The 18,438-nt window shown below is 39.7% G+C and overlaps 1 protein-coding gene across 2 annotated transcripts in view; it reads right to left on the bottom strand.

The window, feature by feature from the left end:
* Window positions 1-206: 206 nt before the first annotated feature.
* NCS1 (neuronal calcium sensor 1) overlaps window positions 207-18,438 on the bottom strand; it is a 1,842,585-nt gene continuing 1,824,353 nt past the window's right edge. For both annotated transcript variants that reach the window (XM_044058472.1, XM_044058473.1), the window contains one exon: window positions 207-2,012. The gene's annotated coding sequence lies outside the window, so the exon portion shown is untranslated. The remainder of the gene's footprint in view (window positions 2,013-18,438) is intronic.

Genomic DNA, 18,438 nt, shown 5'->3' with positions numbered 1-18,438 from the left:
CTGACAGTGCTCCTGAACCCCCCCCCCCCACCCCGATTGATACTTGTTTTTTTTCCCTTTGGATTTGTGCCAGCATGTCTCCTGTCATTTTCTATAAGATAACTGCTGCTGCGACTGCAAAGGAATGGAACCATGGCCACATGACCAGTCCTTTCATTTACCTGTTCAGCTAACCAAGCTATAACATACTGTATGCCATGCTTTTGGTCTGCTTTATTTTGCTTGTGCTCTCTGCATTGCTTGTACTCTAATACCTGAAATCCAGTCTTTTTCTGTCTCTTATGTAGGAGCTCAACATAGGACGTGAAAAAACAAATGAAGACGAAAATATAAAGTCAGTGATGTGAATACTGACCAGGTTTAAAATTAACTAATTTGGTATCAGTTTGCAGTTTTAGGGTAAGGAGGAGACAGATTAGCAGTACTGGTTGGTGAATGATTACAATAACTAGTGCTAACAATTTTATTACAGTTTCACAAAACCTTCTCTCCCTTACAGACAAATGGAAGACATACCGACCGTTTCCTGTTTGAACAAAATCCCACTTGAACTTCAGCCTTGGCTACTCCAATCCTTCTACAGAGCACAAAACAGGGAGAAGTAAGGGAGATATCATGAAATTATTTGTATGAATAATTTAAGTGTGTTAACATAAATAAGAATGATCACTGAAGCCATCATCCTAAACTAATGGAAGCTGCACTCTAAAAAAAAATTAATAGCTCATAAGTTTATACTAGGCTAATGACCAGCAGGGTCTTTACAAGTCTAGCTGTGTAACCCAACCCAGTTCTGTCCTATTGGTCTTTGGTGCCTATATGCTGGGGTATATGTTAGTAAGGAGGTAGCTAAGGGTTATGTGGGGTGTGTGTATTAGTTGGGGATTAATTTACTTACTGTTGACCTCTGTTCATTAGAGACATGGGGGCTAGAATGGGGATGAATCTGCATTTTCCAATTCAATGATACAGTATTGCAAATACGCTTAATTAACAGTAGGCTTGACCTGTTGCATCTCCATTCAGCTGTAAAACATAACACAAATCAGTTTGGAAGATGAAAGAAAAATGTCAAAAAAAAAGTCCTGAGCACCAGCAAACAACCTACAACTCTTGTATTACATATATATTCGCAAAAGGACATTTGTTTGTAAATATATGGGAAAAGAAACGCTTGCAGCTAAGTAACTGGAAATGTTAGTCACTTCAGATGGCATGGTAGTAAACAATTACACACAAACTGTATGCAGCTCCTGAGACTGTCTACCGCATTAATAAAACATTAAAACATACGACTTCTGCATGTACAACACACACTGTACAGTGGCCCCCTCTGTGAAGTGCAAAGATGCAACTACCTACTTCAAGCATTTTGTGTGACAATACAGGAAGTGAAGGGGAGGTACTGTAGTCTTACAGCACAGGCAGTCTGACCTCTCTGCCTTATAGGGGAGTATGTTGTATAGAATATTAGCAATATTGTTACATACTGTATATACAGACAGATGAATACTTGGATTAAAAAAAAATAAACGCTCACAAAAAGAAGTACAATACTGTCACAAAATCATAGCACAGCAAGCTGTACTCAAGTTAATATTTGGGATGATACATAACAATATTTTTCCTTGGTTTCAGGTTATCCGAAGTTCCATCTTACACACAAACATATACCGATAATCATTTTCTGTGAAGTTCATACATGAAAAATTGTGCATATGTACATATTTTATATATATATATGTGCATATCTATATATTTTCAAAATTGTTCTTTCATAATAAAAAGATGGAATTTCCTCTAAAGCAAGCATCCCCAGTTCAAGAAGTATGCTGCTGTTTTGTTTTATTTTTTTCTCACAAGCGGAATTGGCAAAATGAAGTTGAGCAATGATGGCGGGAGGCAGGTACTTCGCACCTCCAAGTGCGTCCCTTGTTCGCATCATGTTTAAGAATGCTATAGAGAACAACCTTTCTTCGCCAATGGCACTGAAGGAGTCAACCCCTGGGCACCTGTTAAAGAATGAAAGGCGTAAAAAATGAGGTAATGGGTATAATTTCTTCTTCAGTTGTCTGTCTACAAACATTCTCTTTTTTTAATCTAGAAATAGTCCGGTCTCTCAGTAATAATTATCCTGAAAGGAAATCCTGCATTAACAAACAGTACAATGCATTCCTCCAGTATGTTAATTCTGGAAATGTCTTGCTCATGGCCATACTATTTCTGCACGACGTATACTCCTCCTCCTCCATTCTATTTCTTTACAACATATACTTCCTCCTACATTCTATTTCTGCCCAACATATACTCTGCCTCCTCCCTACCAACAACTCCAAAAATGTTCTTGAATGGCTAGTCTATTCCATGGAAATTGGGAAACTGATGATCCCTTCTATGAGTCACACATCTTAAGGCAAACCAGTGGTAAGATTCTGATGCATGAGCAGATAAAGGCAAGTAGCAGACACCATCACAATTACTAGTTTTCACACCCACTGACTTGCAGTAAAGATATATAGATACTGAGTAGCAACTATTCTAGCTACCTTCCTCTGCATTCAGCTCTTGCGGCTACTACCCAGCCTTCAACTTTCATTGTTTCTTTATACTGTCCACTTTGATATACTTGGGAAACAATCATATAAATGAACCTGAACCACCAGAGAGGGAGGATACCATTCATTTTTATTTGACAGTAATCTCAAAGTGAAGCTGTCATGTAGGGCTCTCAAGACAGTAAACAAAAAGCTAAATCTTTATCTTCCCTATGGAAAAGTACTTAGAAAGCAGACAATTTCCCTGCACATATGCCAAGCTGTCATATCTCACACTTGTTTTAAAATGGACTACTGACAAGTGAAAAACATCATGCGAGTCTTCAAGCAACAGTGCAGTCTTGTAAAACCCCAGCTTTAAGAATTTTGAGATAACATGACAACAGTTATATTTAAATAATAATAGTAAGAATAAATATGAGTATAGCTACTCCAGTTTTTGCATAAAATACTGCAAGAAAAAGAAAGTGACAGCAACAAATACAACATACCATGTTTTACTTTAGTAGGAATTATTGCCATCAATTTCCTGCTACAGTCATGGTTGTATCTGTGCCTGTGATGAGTGTGTACACATCTACCTCTCTCAAGGAACACTGTTGCATTGTTATGCATTCAGTTTTTGTGCAATACGGTTAATACTTTGCATGTTGTACAGATTGTTTTTAGAGAAGGAGGTAGAAAAAATTAGATGAGTTAGCGATGTTAACTGAAAATTGTAATGCACTGTTAACTTCTAACTGGCAGAGTGATTTCAATTTAATTTTCCTTTTGGATAGTACTTTAAAGGGATGGGAACTGACTGGCTAGTAAACTGTTTTAGAGAAAAGCTTGAACGAAATAATATTTTAAGAAGAAAGAGCCCATATTTTGTCCCTAAACCCCATGCCCAAAACAAACACAAAAATATAAACAATACAAGCAGAATTTTATTGCAAACCAAAGAAAACATCAGTAAACTTCATTTAAATCAAGTATGAAAACATATATTAGCCATATGTTCAAACCAATTATGGGCAACATGGCAGAATACTTACCTTAACATACTAGCAAACAGAAGCATAAAACTTTCAGGACCACCAAGTATGGGCAGCGTCACAGCAACCTCACCTCAATATCATAACCAAACTAGCAGCACTACAACGCTGTTCACTAAACTACAGATTCCTTCCAAGAGCAGTGCACAAGCCACTGTTCACTCAGCTAAGCCTACTGGATGAAAATGAGGACTTTCCTCTTTCTACAGGATGCAGGATCCGTTATTCCTCCCACCAGGCAACAAATCCAGCCTGTACCCCCTTCCATCATAACTCACTAATCACAAACTTCAACTGCTAGAACTTTGAGCTACCACATCCTTAAAGAACAAAATAAAGATGCATATTAAACAGTCCAACTCAATATCACATAGGTGAAAACTGTCACTTGTAAACCAAAGTTGGTCCCTATCTACAAAATCTCAGTGCACAAGCACCAAGAAGCCTAACACAGAACCTACCCTGGCCACCCTGCAGTTAAACACCATCACCACCTCTACTGCCTTAAAGTTGACTGGCAACCTCCAAAACAATCTCTGAATGATGACAGACCAAATCAGTACCACAATCAAAAATTCTGTTTAAATGAAAAAATATTGACTGTTGCTGACATGTATAACTTTGATGTATTGATTAACTGTGGACCTGTGTAAATAGTTGTTTGTTTTATAATTGATTTGTTTATCTATTGTTTTAAAACCAAATAAAAAATGAAAAAAAAATCTCTAATTAGCATTAGATCCCTAATAATCTATGGCTGCAGCCTTCACTTGAGTAAGACACCCAAAATTGTTACCCCTTAAATATATTATTAAAAAATAGAGCAAACAGCACGCAGACTGCACCTTATTCAGCACACTCACCAACAGAGTCCAAAGCAAATCACTGTAGCCATGGCAAAAGGCATCCCAGACTACAAGATTTAAGTCTTGAGAAACACTGCCAGGCCTCCTTGCTACTCACTCAGCAGCCTAAAACAATAAAGGAATAACTCAACAAAACAATCTTCTTTTTACCTGTAAAAGAAAACCAATTGTAAATCAAACAATCCTACCACAACTCTACCTTAATCCCAACCCCTTATCAAATGTATGAAGAGAAAGGCATTAGATGCCTATCTCCCTACTTGCTTATGACCTTGATCAACTTCCCTTCCACAGGTAGATCAGATGACCTACTTATTCTAAATGAATGAGTAGCATGTCTCTATTCATCAATGTTCTGACACCTCAAAGCTCTTCTAAGCATATAAACAAAATGCCCTGCTGACACTGACCTCCCATCCTATTCTTAAAACACCAAATCCATTGAATTTCTATTGATAATTTCCACTATTCCACCCCTCAAGTCACCAGACACAACAGAGCCTCCATATGTCTGTGTAGAACTACTTGCTACCCGCTACTGACCTGGACTGCTTTAGATCTACTTAACTAAATCAGCATTCCCATCTCAGTGAGAGAATCTTAAATGGAGGCATGATTGTACAATTCACTCACATGCAAAGGCCATATGTACATGGAAAACAGGCAATGCTGACCATAACACTTATCTATCATAACTTTCTAATACATAAAAACCTTTCAACAATGACCTTAGCAAGTGCTTCCCCAATGGAAGCCTAACATCTACTGACAGACCCACACCTTCTCCCACTCTTTCAACATAGAAAGAATACATCAATGTTTAGTAAAATCCCCAACTTCTGAACATCCAGCTGTCACACTTAACACTGCCAAGTGAACACTAAGATTTCTCACTGCCTCACCCAAACCACAAGTGGAAAATAAATACCTAGCCAACAACTGCATGGACCATCTCCAGTCCACTGTAGAGACCCTCTCTACAAATTCAGTGAATGAAGCCAAAGCTGCACTACAAGACTTCCCTAGTAGCTTTCAATGTTCAATACATGGATATCTCATACTCAGATCCTCCTGAGAGACCTAAACTGAGTTTGCCAGCAGTATGGGCCACATCATGTGGAAAAAAATATTAGCTACAAAATGTAATACCTTAATTTTCTTAACATAAAATTCAACTGATGTATTCTTGGGTCACAAAAATAATTTGACTATCAAACCCTGAATTCTAGCTTGATCATCTGAATTCACAATCAATACAATTTTACGATTTCTCAATAAATGTGGTATTCCACACTCAGACATCTGTCAGAAAATCTGCTATAAATAGATCAAATAAAACTGACCCCCAAGGTACACCAACACTGATTACTGACTCCTCTGAGAAAGCATTTCTCACTTTAACTCCAATAGTGCTATACGTCAACCAATTAATAATCCACCTTACAATGTACTTAATGGTTTACCTTTATATTATCCATCATCTTAATAATCTCACTGTGAGGAAAAGAATCCAAAGCTCTAGAAAGATCCAAATACACTACATCCACTGGTAGACCACATTCAATACCTCACATACATTCTGGTAAAAATGAACTAAATTAGACATACAGGATTATTCCCATTCTAAACCAATCTTTAAAAATAAACAAATCAGAATGGATCCCATGATTAAGTAATTTTGCAAGAAGTTCATTGTAACATTTACTAATACTACAAGTCAAGCTTGCCATGTGGAAATTATCAACACAGTAATTATTTCCCCCTTTAAAAAAGGAACAGCAGCAGATTATCAAATGTGAGGAAAATAACCAAATTGCAAGTTCTGCTGAAACGGCCACCAAAGCCCATGATTACTGAACTAACCACCCTGCTACACCTACCAATCCTTCTCCAGTACTACCACTGGAGAACCAACTTCTGAAACCTGTGGAAATGGAAGTGAGGGAGATGGTCAGAAAGTACACTAGCATGCCTGGGGATATGCTAAGCGGAAACAGGCAGTTTCATTCTTAGACAATGCAGCACAAACCTCCTTAACAACCCTACACTAACATGTATTTGTTTGATCTTTTACCAAATTCTAGATTATGGCCAAATTAGTAGAATGAAAAATGACTTGGTTCCTTTTGGCAAACTATGACAGCCACCCAAATGGAAATTAGCTCCAAAAAGGTTACATTTTCTTCAACTCCACTGGCCACCTTTCAGCAAACCACTCAACCTTGAAATATGTCCCCATACCTAGCCCCACCCCCAGCTGCATCCTTGTAAAGCTGTGTCTTCTCAGAGGATACGCAGTCACATTGCCAAAAGGACACTCCTTTAAAGTGGTGGAGGAAGTATACCCAAATGGACATGACCTCCTTGACCATTTTAGATATCTTAACCTACCTGATGGTGCTTACACCTGGATCCTCTCAAATTAGCCAGCAACCTTATGAAAGCACTCTATGGGCCCTACTGCTCAACAAGCAAAATTCAGTAACCCCAACCCCACCATCAACCCTTTCACCATAACTTTCTCTTTGCTAATCATGCTGCAGTCTTGACCATCAATTTACTTAGCTTCGCAATCTGCAGGTGAAAGAAGCCTAGCTCAGCATCCACTTCAAAAAATCAGGAAAGGTAGAACCTTTAATATCCCTTCCTACTTACTTTCTGCAAGGGGCAATTCAACTTCATCACAGAGTTGCACAAAAAGGTGAACGCCCTTTTCAGTAATCTAAGTACTGCACCACACACAGACCTACTGTACAATATTCCCAATGCCAATGTAACATTGTGTTAAATTTCTCAAAAATGGCACAAACTAATGTACAGCCCATAGGTATGGCCAAAATAAAACTTCCTGATTAGGTGCATACCAAGAAAAGGTCATCCTTGATCCTGACTGGGGAGAAAATGAGAAGCTGACTTAGTGTTGAGTTTTGCCCAACATGGGTCAGCAAAACCACAAATCACCTGCACTACTTTGACCAGTGAAGCACATTGCACCCTAATATCCCAGTTGTGGATGCAGTCATTAACTGAGCTACCCTACAGAAAAGAGAGATGATGAATAAGACAATTTACCAAGCCACTATTTAAGAACCAGCCACAACAGAGAAACCCAAGAAGAATTGGGGATTGGGGGATCTCAAATTATCCCAATACCTTACCTGCCTTTACTTCTTTATCTACCAATGCCTGGGCCTCTGATTCTCTACCCTTGATTTATTTCAGATTACTACACACCAACAAGCAACACCCCACCTGCAATTTAATAGCAAAACTCTCTGAAAAGCCTGTTGGAGAGCCTCCTCTTCATTTGGAAATTCCCTCAAGAGCTTTGTCAAAACTTCTACTTTAACAGGGGGAATGCCTGGGCAGGATAGGGCAAAGTTACCCTACATCCTTAAACAATGCCCCAGACCCTTCACAACTATATCTCCTGATCCTCCTGGTCTGTTATTGGCCATCACAGGACAGCTTCTTCATTCCTTACACCAGCATTGCAATGCTCCTTGATGACCACCACAATGGAAGAACACAAACCTACAAGTGGGCCAAACACACTTACCTGGATTGAAAGTCCAAAAGGATCTACTCTTGCCTTCCCCTCCTTCAGCTGGGACCCTAACCTTTCCACCTATCTATCCAACATCATCCTCAGCTAAGTGTCAGAATCATTGCATTCCAACCACATTGATTTATCTGCTGCTTTAAATTTCCAAAATCTCTGATTATACCACAACCAAGCATTACCTTCCTCAACTGCTAGGCTTCTCTGATTGTCAAAAAGTATGCCAACAAGAGCAAGCCTCACTGATGCTCTTTCTCTTAAATCACCACCATCAATAAATGAATTCCAAGACCCAGTTATCCCAGGTTTTAGAGTTGAACTGATCTTTACTCATCCAGTTATGCAAGGTCTTCGCTCTAAACCTATCTGTACTTTTTTTACTCAATGTTGCCAATGTCGCTGTCAGTTCCTTGATCCCCAAGGCCTCAGCCAATGCAATCTTTTGTGTCCCATTGACATCTATCAAATCAAAAACGTCCACATATTCTCATTGCAAATGTTTTTCTTCACTGTTAATGGAATATGTGGTGTGATAAAAACACCATTATGCCTTTTCAAAAAATACTGTCTCCTTGCAAACCCCTCCTAGTTTTCCCTGATTGAGTATCCCTGGACTTTCAGATCCAAGCTGCACATCCATCAGGAAGGGAAGTTCTCATTACCCCAACAGCCTGTGGTCCACAAGGTCATTTTTGCAATCCTTGAACCTAAGCAGGTCCCCACTGTCTTGTTCTGCCTGCAGTAAGTCTTGCAACCTAGCCATTATTTGTATATTAAGCTCCTGTGACAAGACATAGCAGCAGCTGATCTGGTGCCTGATTCTGCCCTGCTACTGCACCAATTCAGCAATAAAACTGTTACCTGAAACCATTTGTGGCTCCACCAGTGTCACTATATTTTCTCCTTTCTCATTCCTCCAGTTCTTCATCCTACACTTCATGGAGGTTTCCATGGATAGGCACTCATCTGTGCCCTTCTTCTTTTGCCTCTTCTTAGGGGTGTTTCTGAGACAACCTCCTCTGAAGGCTGTGATCAGCCACACTCCAGCTAGAAAACTCCTCTGCTTGATGTACGATCTGCAGCCTCAATTATCTTAGTCCTACGAAATCCACTACACTAAAAGAGAAAACAAAAGAAAGACCATAAGTGCCAAACCTAGAGTTATCACTGTCCTCTGTAAACCTACTCTAGCCCTGAATGGGAGGAAGGAAGGCCCACTTCTCCCACTCTCTGGCTTCCCCTTCCAGAACATTGTTTGTCTTATAGTTACTATAATGTTACTTAACCCTAGAACCTCACTACCCTACATGACTCTACATGGGTCTGTGTCCTGCCCCTAGCCCTCCTGTGGAACTGCCAATGCAGGATAACTCCCATCTGATGTCCTGATGCAATATCCTGAATGTTCTGTCTAATTGTGGACCATTAACAGGTAAAAATAATTCCCCCACAGACTCCTTAACATCTTACATTAACTTTACTCCTGGCCAGCATTTCTCTGCCTGTCTTGTAGCTTGGTTTCTCTCACTATATTGAACAATGAGGTATGAATGGAACACCTGCAACCATTAGCTAAGCCTCCAAATAGCAGCTCCAGGGTTCCATTTGACCCTGATGCTCTAAAGTATAAACTCCATACCTCTCACCCCTTGCCACCAGAATGACTGCCCAAGTCCAATCTAAAGCGAGAGACTGACTCAAAATCAGGGACAGAAATACCTATTGCTCTTATCAACTTAGCAAGTTGCTAGAATAAGATGTTTAGCGTTAGTATTCACATGCCCATTAGCAGATAACCTTAACTATCCACAACTCCCACAACACAGTGGTGTAAAACATGCAGCCTACTTATTAGCAACCATGAAAAAGGAGAAAGAAATGCTAAAGGTTCTGAAGCCTTACATGGCCTTCCCCCCTACAAGGCCAACAGTGCTACCTTGGCTAGGTCTCCTACTTTTATATATATATATATATATATATATAAGTAGTGGTGGTTTCATGTCAGCTGAGAAAAATGGGTGGGTGTCCAAATGCACGGAATGTGGGAACAGAGAGAAAGGTTACCAGGCAGGAACTGAGGTACATGAAGCCTAGGTATATATTGCTAGGAATTGTCTGCCTGTGTGGCACTGAGGATAGAAGTTCACATAGCAAATATTCTCAGAGTCCTTTGTGATCGGTGTCTAGGCTGTGTCAGGTACCAGGCTTTGTACTCTTGAGTAAGTGGTTTATCACTTGCAGGTAAAATGGTTGGTATACTCCAGGTAGTCATGCGGATAATGAAAGTCATTTCAATACGAAGTCAAGACTACAGAAGAGAGGATGGTATGTGGTTATAATAATGACGAGGATGACACAGCAAACTGGCAAGTTTATCATTTTTGAATACATCTCAAGAATACATTTCATCATCTAACACTGTGAATGAAAACAATGATTTACTGAATGAAGTTGGACAGATTTTTATCCACCAGAGAGAAGGAGGCAATGTTTGTATGTCCTCTAACGTTAAGAATGAACAAGCCTACATATTGATTGGGAACATGGATTCTGTTTTTTACTCTTCCAGAGTATTTTTATTAAAAAAAAAATCATCACAGAAAAAAGTATTCTCTAAACAAACAAACCAGGTGAGAGGTGACAGAGAGGTTTTCTGTATCCTATGTGAAAAAAAATGGCATTCCCTAACAAGGAAAGAATGGACCAACTAATACTACAAAAGAAACTGCAAATAAGTTGTAGCTTTACAAAACTTTATTTTAAAATTATAAATGTTGAATACCCTTCCATACTAAGAGGCTGATTTTTCCCTTTCAACTTGTAGCCAATGTGTCTGAAAGTTTGAGAATTACATGCTTGAATGGGACATTCATTTAAAGACTTGGTTTAATAATAAGCAGACAAAGTGGGAACAGTAAATTGTTCATATTTATTGACTTATACAATTCAAGTCTGCACTCATTGGGTACAAGGCACAGAAATGAAACCTGGAAAGGATGCCAGTTCACTGCAATATGCACATGCATATACACACATACACTCACTCATTCATACAATACTGCCTCCTGCAAACACCTGCAGCTAATTTGGAGGTTCAACAACATACCTACTGCATCTTTGGGCTTATTATATCAATGTATAAAGACTATTCTTGAAAAAGTACTACCAGAACATTCCACACTCTCTGTACTTACTGCTGTGTAAAACTACAGTTGTGTAAGTAAACTTACCATAACAACAGATGTTCAAATGATCACTGGTGCGGTAGCCTAAGCTACATGGGTTATATCCTGCCAAGGATATAACAGCCTTCCAACTTCTAAAGCTTCAGGGTGCCAAGTCCTTTAGAGCATTCATGCGAAGAAAGAGAGTGGGGAGGTTGAACCCTGACAGGACAATGCTAGGAACAATAAAAATAAATGTCCACCCCCTGGCATCAACAACACACCAAAAAAACCCCAAGGGAAATGGAGGGAGTGGCTACTGCAGCAATGATCATTTAAATAAAAATAAATGTCCACCCCCTGGCATCAACAGCACACCAACAGAAAAAAGGGAAATGGGGGGAGTGGCTACTGCAGCAATGATCATTTAAACATCTATTATTATGGTGAGTTTACTTACACAGCTGTACTATATTCATCATATTGATTACTACTGCAGTAACCTTAGCTATATAGGTAAATTACTCTAGTTTACTACATTTGAGAAGTATAAGGAGAAAGGTCAAGGAGCTCCTGGAGAATGGTCATAGCAAAACCTGATCAAAACCTAGAGAAGGAATCAAGCTTGTAATACCTTGTATACATATGAATAGAGGACCAAGTTTCTGCTTCAAGAATACTTCTAGAATCCAACCCTTTCCAAAAAGCTTAGATGAAGCCAAGGAAAGTACAGTTGTGTACACTTACCATAAATGTAGATGTTCGAGTGTATTCACTGTTGCAGTCATTACATATGGTTTATCTGCTTGCAGGTAGCCCTCAGTCAGCCTGATTTACAAAGTCTTGGGTCCTGTGTCGGTTGCTGTCTCTTCTTCCATGACGTCAGGTTGTCAGGAGTATAAAACATACAGCCGACGCCATTACATCAGTTTTTCTTGCCCTAGATGTCAGGTGCCCCCCTAATGGGGAGCAATTAAATATTAAAGTACAATGATATACCTCCAACAAAAAAGCAAATAGACCAAAAAGGCTTTTAAGCATAGTAAAGGAAAGTAGAGGTACAGCAGAAAGAAGTTAGGGGGCTGGAGGGAGGGTAACCAGTACTGCAACAGTGAATACACTCGAACATCTATATTTATGGTAAGTGTACACAACTGTACTATGTTCTTCATGTTTCACTGTTGCAGTCATTACATTTGGGTAGATTCCCAAAGCTATGGCTGGGAGGAGGAATGTAGATAGCATCAGGACCAGCTATAAGGCCCTGCAAGACTGCAGTGGCAAAGCCAGCTCTGGATTTAGAGAAAATTGGCAAATGATTATGCTTGGTGAAAGTATGTACAGAACTCCAGGTAGCAGCTTCTAGGATGTCCCTGGCAAGGACGTCTCTGAGAAAGGCTGTAGAGGTAGATGCAGCCCTGGTGGAGTGAGGTCTGATCCCCTGGGGGATATGTTTTCCATAGTGCTTATAGCAGAAATGAATGCAATGGCCTATCCATTTAGAAATGGTTTGCTTTCAAATAGCCTTCCCCTCTGTAAGGAGCAAGAAAAAGTTTTCCCAACAGGGTACTTAGCTTTAGTTGAAGACTTCGGTTCTGAAACTCAAAAACGAAAATTTCAGGAGTCGGCCGACCGGCACTTGCGAACTGTTTCCGCTTCGGGCACCGCACGGCAAGAAAGACTGATGCAATGGCATTGGCTGCATGTTTTATACCCCTGACAACCTGATGTCATGGAAGAAGGGACAGCTGAGGGCTACCTGCAAGCAGATAACCCAAATGTAATGACTACAACAGTGAAACACTAAGAACATCTGGCAAAGTAAGCCTTGATCCTACCTGGAATGGTTTTGTTATGGTGAGAAAACAAAATGTAATAACAGCCTGAGACAACCATTTAGAAAGTTTATTTAAATACAGATTGTCCCCTTCTTAGATTCACAAGAAATGAACAACTGATCAGAAAGATTAGGTTCTGAAAAGATAGTACTCAAGTTGTCTGTAGACATCCAAAGTATGGAATATCTTTGGAATACCCTTCCTCTCTAATTTTTCAGTTCAGGAAAGAAAATGGGGAGATGGAAACATTGGCTTAAAGTAAACTTGAATGCCACTTTAGGCATAAAAGATGGATTAGTTCTCAAAGAAATCTTGTCTATGAAGAAAATAATATAATGTTGACTTGCTATAAGACCTTGCAACTCAGATACTCTTCTTGCAGAGGTCAGAGCAATCAGCAAAATAGTTTTCCATGTTAGCAACCTCAAGCAAGCCTGATGAGCTGGTTCAAATGGAGTACGTGTTAGCTTCTCTAATAGAAAATTATGATCCCAGGGAAGAGCCACAGTTTTTCTTGGTGTCTCCTATGCAAAACCCTTTTCAAAAACATTTTGACAAGAATGCATTGAAAGGAAGGGATCTATGGACAGGCATGCTGAAATGGCTGACAAATAAACCTTAATGGAGGAGTAAGAGAGGCAACAGGATAGTAGCTCACACAAATACTGTAAAACAAGAGAAACATTAACCCCTAAAGGGTGCTGGTTATGCTGCCAGCACCAACTAGAAAATCATGATAGCAAATGGAAAAGGTATTCGAGTAGCAGGTTTTCTTGCCATCATTAATACCTACTGCGTGTCCTCAATAAATAGATGCCTAAAATGAATTAAGGCCCTATCATTCAGACGGTCAGTTGACGTTGAACTGGGTTGGGGTACATCAAACACCCCTATTCTTATTTGAGTAGACCCATTCTGTATGGAAGCTTGTGGTGATTGCTGCTGACCATTTCAAAAAGAAAGAAAGAAGATCCACTTTTGCCTGGTTCAGAAGGGAGTCACCACAATGATCTTGGGGGATTCCTTCTGAATCCTCAGAAATACCTTCGATATTAGTGGAAAGGTGTAGAAAAACATACAGGAATGCAAATTGCATCTGTCTTCCAGGCCTTCTTGCATGGATTCCTGGAGCAGAATATTTCCAGCTGACTGTTCAGAATGGAGGCAAAAAGGTCTACTTGAGGAGTTCCACAGATGGATCAAATACTGGAAGACTCCCAGACCTAGTTTCCATTCATGAGTATCTGTCTTTATCCTGATCAGCTTGTCTGCCACACAGTTTGCTCTCACAGGCTGTGTTGTATTTTCCAAGCCAATGTGGCTAGTCTGCAAAGGGGATAAGACCTGGCTCAACCTTACTTGTTGATGTACCATATGGCTGTGGTATTATCTTTAACAACTTGAAGTGGTCTAGGGGACCAAAGATGAATTAAAGTTGAGTGCCTTGATTAAAGCAAACATCTCTTTTATATATGTGCTTGTGTCTGTTCATTGTGTCCAAAACACCATGCACTTTTATCTCTCCTGATACTGCTCCCCAAAGAAAATACAAAACATCTGTGGTGATGGACTGTTTTGTAGGGGAGTAGTGGAGACCTAAATTTAGGGATATTTGTTGTCTCCACAAAGTGATTTCTCTTCTGACAAGTCCCAGAACTGGAATTTGAAAAGACAGTAGGTGTTGGTGCTGGGACTTCAGATACCACTGTATCTTTCTCATGTGGAGTCTTGTCAAGGGTACCATGAGAATCCCAGACTTCAACAGACCCAAAATCCTGAGGTATTCCCATAAAGATACCAAATTCTGAGTAGAAAACCCTAGAAAAAAGATCTAGATATAGAGCTATATTTTCCTGTGGTAGAAAAGCTCTTTGTGCCTAGTTGACACCCCGGGAACACAATCCTGGGTGATGGAGTCAAAAAAGACTTCTGAATGTTCTTTAGGAATCACAGCTTGTGTAAGATGCTCTCTCACTCAACAGGATGACTCCTGACACTCAGAAAAAGACCCTGCAAAGATAAGCAAGTCATCTAAATATAGAAAAATGTGGATACCCTGTAGCATGCAATGATCCATTACTGGAGATAGACAGTTTGCGAACACTCTTGGGGTAACGGATGTTCCAAAGGGTAAGGCAGAGAATGGATAATGTGATACAGATGCACAAAACCTTAAGAAATCACAAAATGCAGCATGGGCACTTGGTGGTTTAACAGAACACGCCTCTGGTAATCAAAGTAAAATTTATTCACAAAGAATAAGTGCTTTTATTTTGAAAAAACAAACCTTCATCAGATAGTAAAAAAAATCACAGAATATTTAAAACTGAGTAGTCACATGACAACTTTTGGCCCATAAAAATTTAAAGCTACAGCATATTAAATAGGCAGGTTAAACTTCCATAAGATTCAATGGGGGCAAGTCATGAAAACTACCTGAACAATGCAGTTAAAATATAAAACATGTGTAATTCACAATGAATGTGTGTATAAATATTTAAAACAAATCATAAGTAATAGGCTTTTAATTTCTGTAAACATGCAATGGAAGTCATACCATTAATATGACTGCCTGGTGGGTAGTTAGCTTTCAAATGAATTGCATTAAACAAACAATTGTTAATACAGAGCAATAGAGCTATGTTTAGATGCTTTGGATGTAATTATTGCAAGCATACTTTTGTGGGCAACAAGGTCAATGTTAATGGATGGGTTATTAATATGTATGGAAAATATACTTGTGCATCAAAAGGGGTGGTGTACATTGCCTGTTGCCAATCCTACGCATGTTTTTACATCAGGAAAATGAAAAGATGCTTGAAGGACTGTACACATGAACATTTATATGACATGAAGAATAAAATAGCTCTTGCTAAACATGTTAACACTCATCTCATCCGGGCCACTATTTTAAGTTTGTTATTGTTGAACAGCTTGGAAAAAAACTTGCAAGGCAGACCTTGGGGCTTGAAGTTGGAGAAAAAAGAATTAACTTGGCAATTACATTTGAAAGCTAACTGCCCCCCAGGTATTAATGGCATGACATTCATTGCACATTTACTGATATTAAAAGTCTATTATAGATGATAGGCATTTATTACTTGTGATTTGCTTTGCATATAATTTTATATGCACACATTCATTGTGAATTACTTATGTTTTATATTTTACCTGTATCGTTCAGGTAGTTCTCTCTGAATCTTACGGAAACTTAACCTGTCTATTTGATACACTGTAGCTTTATTTTATTTTTTTTTTTGGCGGAAAGCTGTCATGGGACTACGCAGAGCTTCAAATGTTGTGTGGATTTGTACTAATTATCTGATGAAGTTTTGGTTTTTCAAAATGAAAGCACTTATTCTTTGTGAACAAAATTTACTTTGGATTACCAGAGACATCAGACATGTACTGTTCAACCACAGAGTGCCTGTGCTGCATTTTGTGATTTTAAAGTTCATTTTTTTCTTGGTTTTAAAACCTTAAGAAATGCCTGAAATCTGGATGTGATAAGCATCTTTTAAACCTAGTGTTAACAGAAAACTTAAATGAGGAAGGGGAGGTAACACATTGTGAAATGACAGCACTTTGATGGGCACCATCACAAACTGCTTTAGGAAAGACAGATAATCCTTGAATAAAAACCTTTCCCAATCTGTGAAGGCAGGAAGTACAGTTCTGTATACTTACCATAAATTTAGATGTTCAAGTGTATTCACTGTTGCCATCCTGACTAGTGGGATTTCACACTGTGGAAGCCCTTTGGCCAGCCCAACTACCAGAGAAAAATCTCTCTTCAACATCCGGTGGATGACCTGATCGACATCAGTATGCTCGGGTATAAGGGCAGCCAGCAGACATCACAACCTTAGCTTTTTCTTGCCCTCTGAAGGTAGAAGCCCACTAGATAAGCCCTAATGTTTAAGGGCCTTCAACAATGAACGTAAGGAAGGAAAAGGGCAAGGGGAGGGAACTGAGAAGAAGCTTGTTTAAGCCTATCCTGTATTGTGTGTGTGTGTGTGTGTGTGTGTGTGTGTGTGTGTACATGGGAGGGGGGATTCTGCAACATTGAATACACTCATTTACATTTACTGCAGTCCTGACTAGTGGGATGATTCCCAAAGCTGAGAAGAAGGGTCGATGGTAGATTAAGGAGAGGACAGGATGCCCTGCAAGATGGCAGTGGCAAATCTTGCTCTGGACTTGAAGAAGGCTCATTAATGGCAATGTTTGGTAAAAGTATGCACTGAAGACCAGGTAACAGCTTCCAGGATGTCTTTGGTGGGTACCCTTTTTAGGAAGGCAGTAGAGGTAGCAGTCGCCCTAGTTGAGTGTGTCCTGACAGCATTTTATTACCATGATGGCTGTAATAAAAGGAGATACAGTGAGATATCCATTTAGAGATATTTGCTTGGAAAGTAGTTTCCCTTCAGAACTGGTGGCAAAGGCCACAAACAGCTAATCTGATTTCCTCAAAGTCTTTGTCCTGTCTAGATTGTAATGGAGCTGCCTATGCAGATCCATGGAATGAAGAATTATTTCCCCTTGGTTTTGTGGTTTGAGGACAAAGGTAGACAGATGTATGGCTTGATTTAAGGAGGTCTCTGTCACCACCTTGGGTATAAAGGAGGGGTTAGTCCTGACAGAGTCTCTATCTGGGTGGAAGATGATGAAATGTTCCACTGCCATTGTCTACAGATCAGAAACCCTTCTAGCGGAAGTGATGGCTAACAAAAAGGCAGTCTTTCATGCCAAGAATTTTAAGTCAGCATAGGCAGGTGATTCGATTAGTGGAAGAATAGTTTCTCTAGAACAAAATTAAGGTCCCAGGGTGGGGCCATAGGCCATCTGGGTGGCCTGATGTGGATCACCCCAATAACACACAGTTTCAAAAGGGGGTGAGAGAAGATAGGAAGTTGGGCCAGGAATCTGGATTCAAATGGCTGAGGCATGAATTTTTATGGAGGAGTAAGACAGGCCTTTGTCAAAGAGACTGGCCAGGATGATCAGGATCTTGGCTAGAAGAGGATTTTGAGCATGTTTCCCACACCAAAGGAAGTATTTTTTTCCATTTAGCAGAGTAAAATTTCCTAATGATAGGCCTTATGGTCTCTTTTAGAAAAACTTGAATCTATTTGTCTAGGATAGGATCCCTCCATGATGGTACGGTATCCTCCATGCTGACAATCTCAGGATCTGCAGGATGGCACACACAATCTTTCCCTTGTCCTGCATCAGAAGGTCCAATCTCTGTGGCATTATTTTTAGGAGCAAACTGGGGAGCAGAGGAATTGGAGGGAAGGCATAGATGAAGAGGGCTGTCTATGGGAAGGAGAAAGCATCGGTCTTCCAGGTGACTTAATTGAAAAAGTTTTGCTCCAGGAACAAAATGAAGCATCTTCCCTGGTGGCGAAAAGGT

Source organism: Protopterus annectens, chromosome 16.part0 (genome assembly GCF_019279795.1).
Source record: "Protopterus annectens isolate FY-2018-M chromosome 16.part0, PAN1.0, whole genome shotgun sequence".
In the NCBI taxonomy this organism is placed as follows: Eukaryota; Metazoa; Chordata; order Ceratodontiformes; family Protopteridae; genus Protopterus; species Protopterus annectens.
This window is presented reverse-complemented; position numbering and strand designations above follow the sequence as displayed.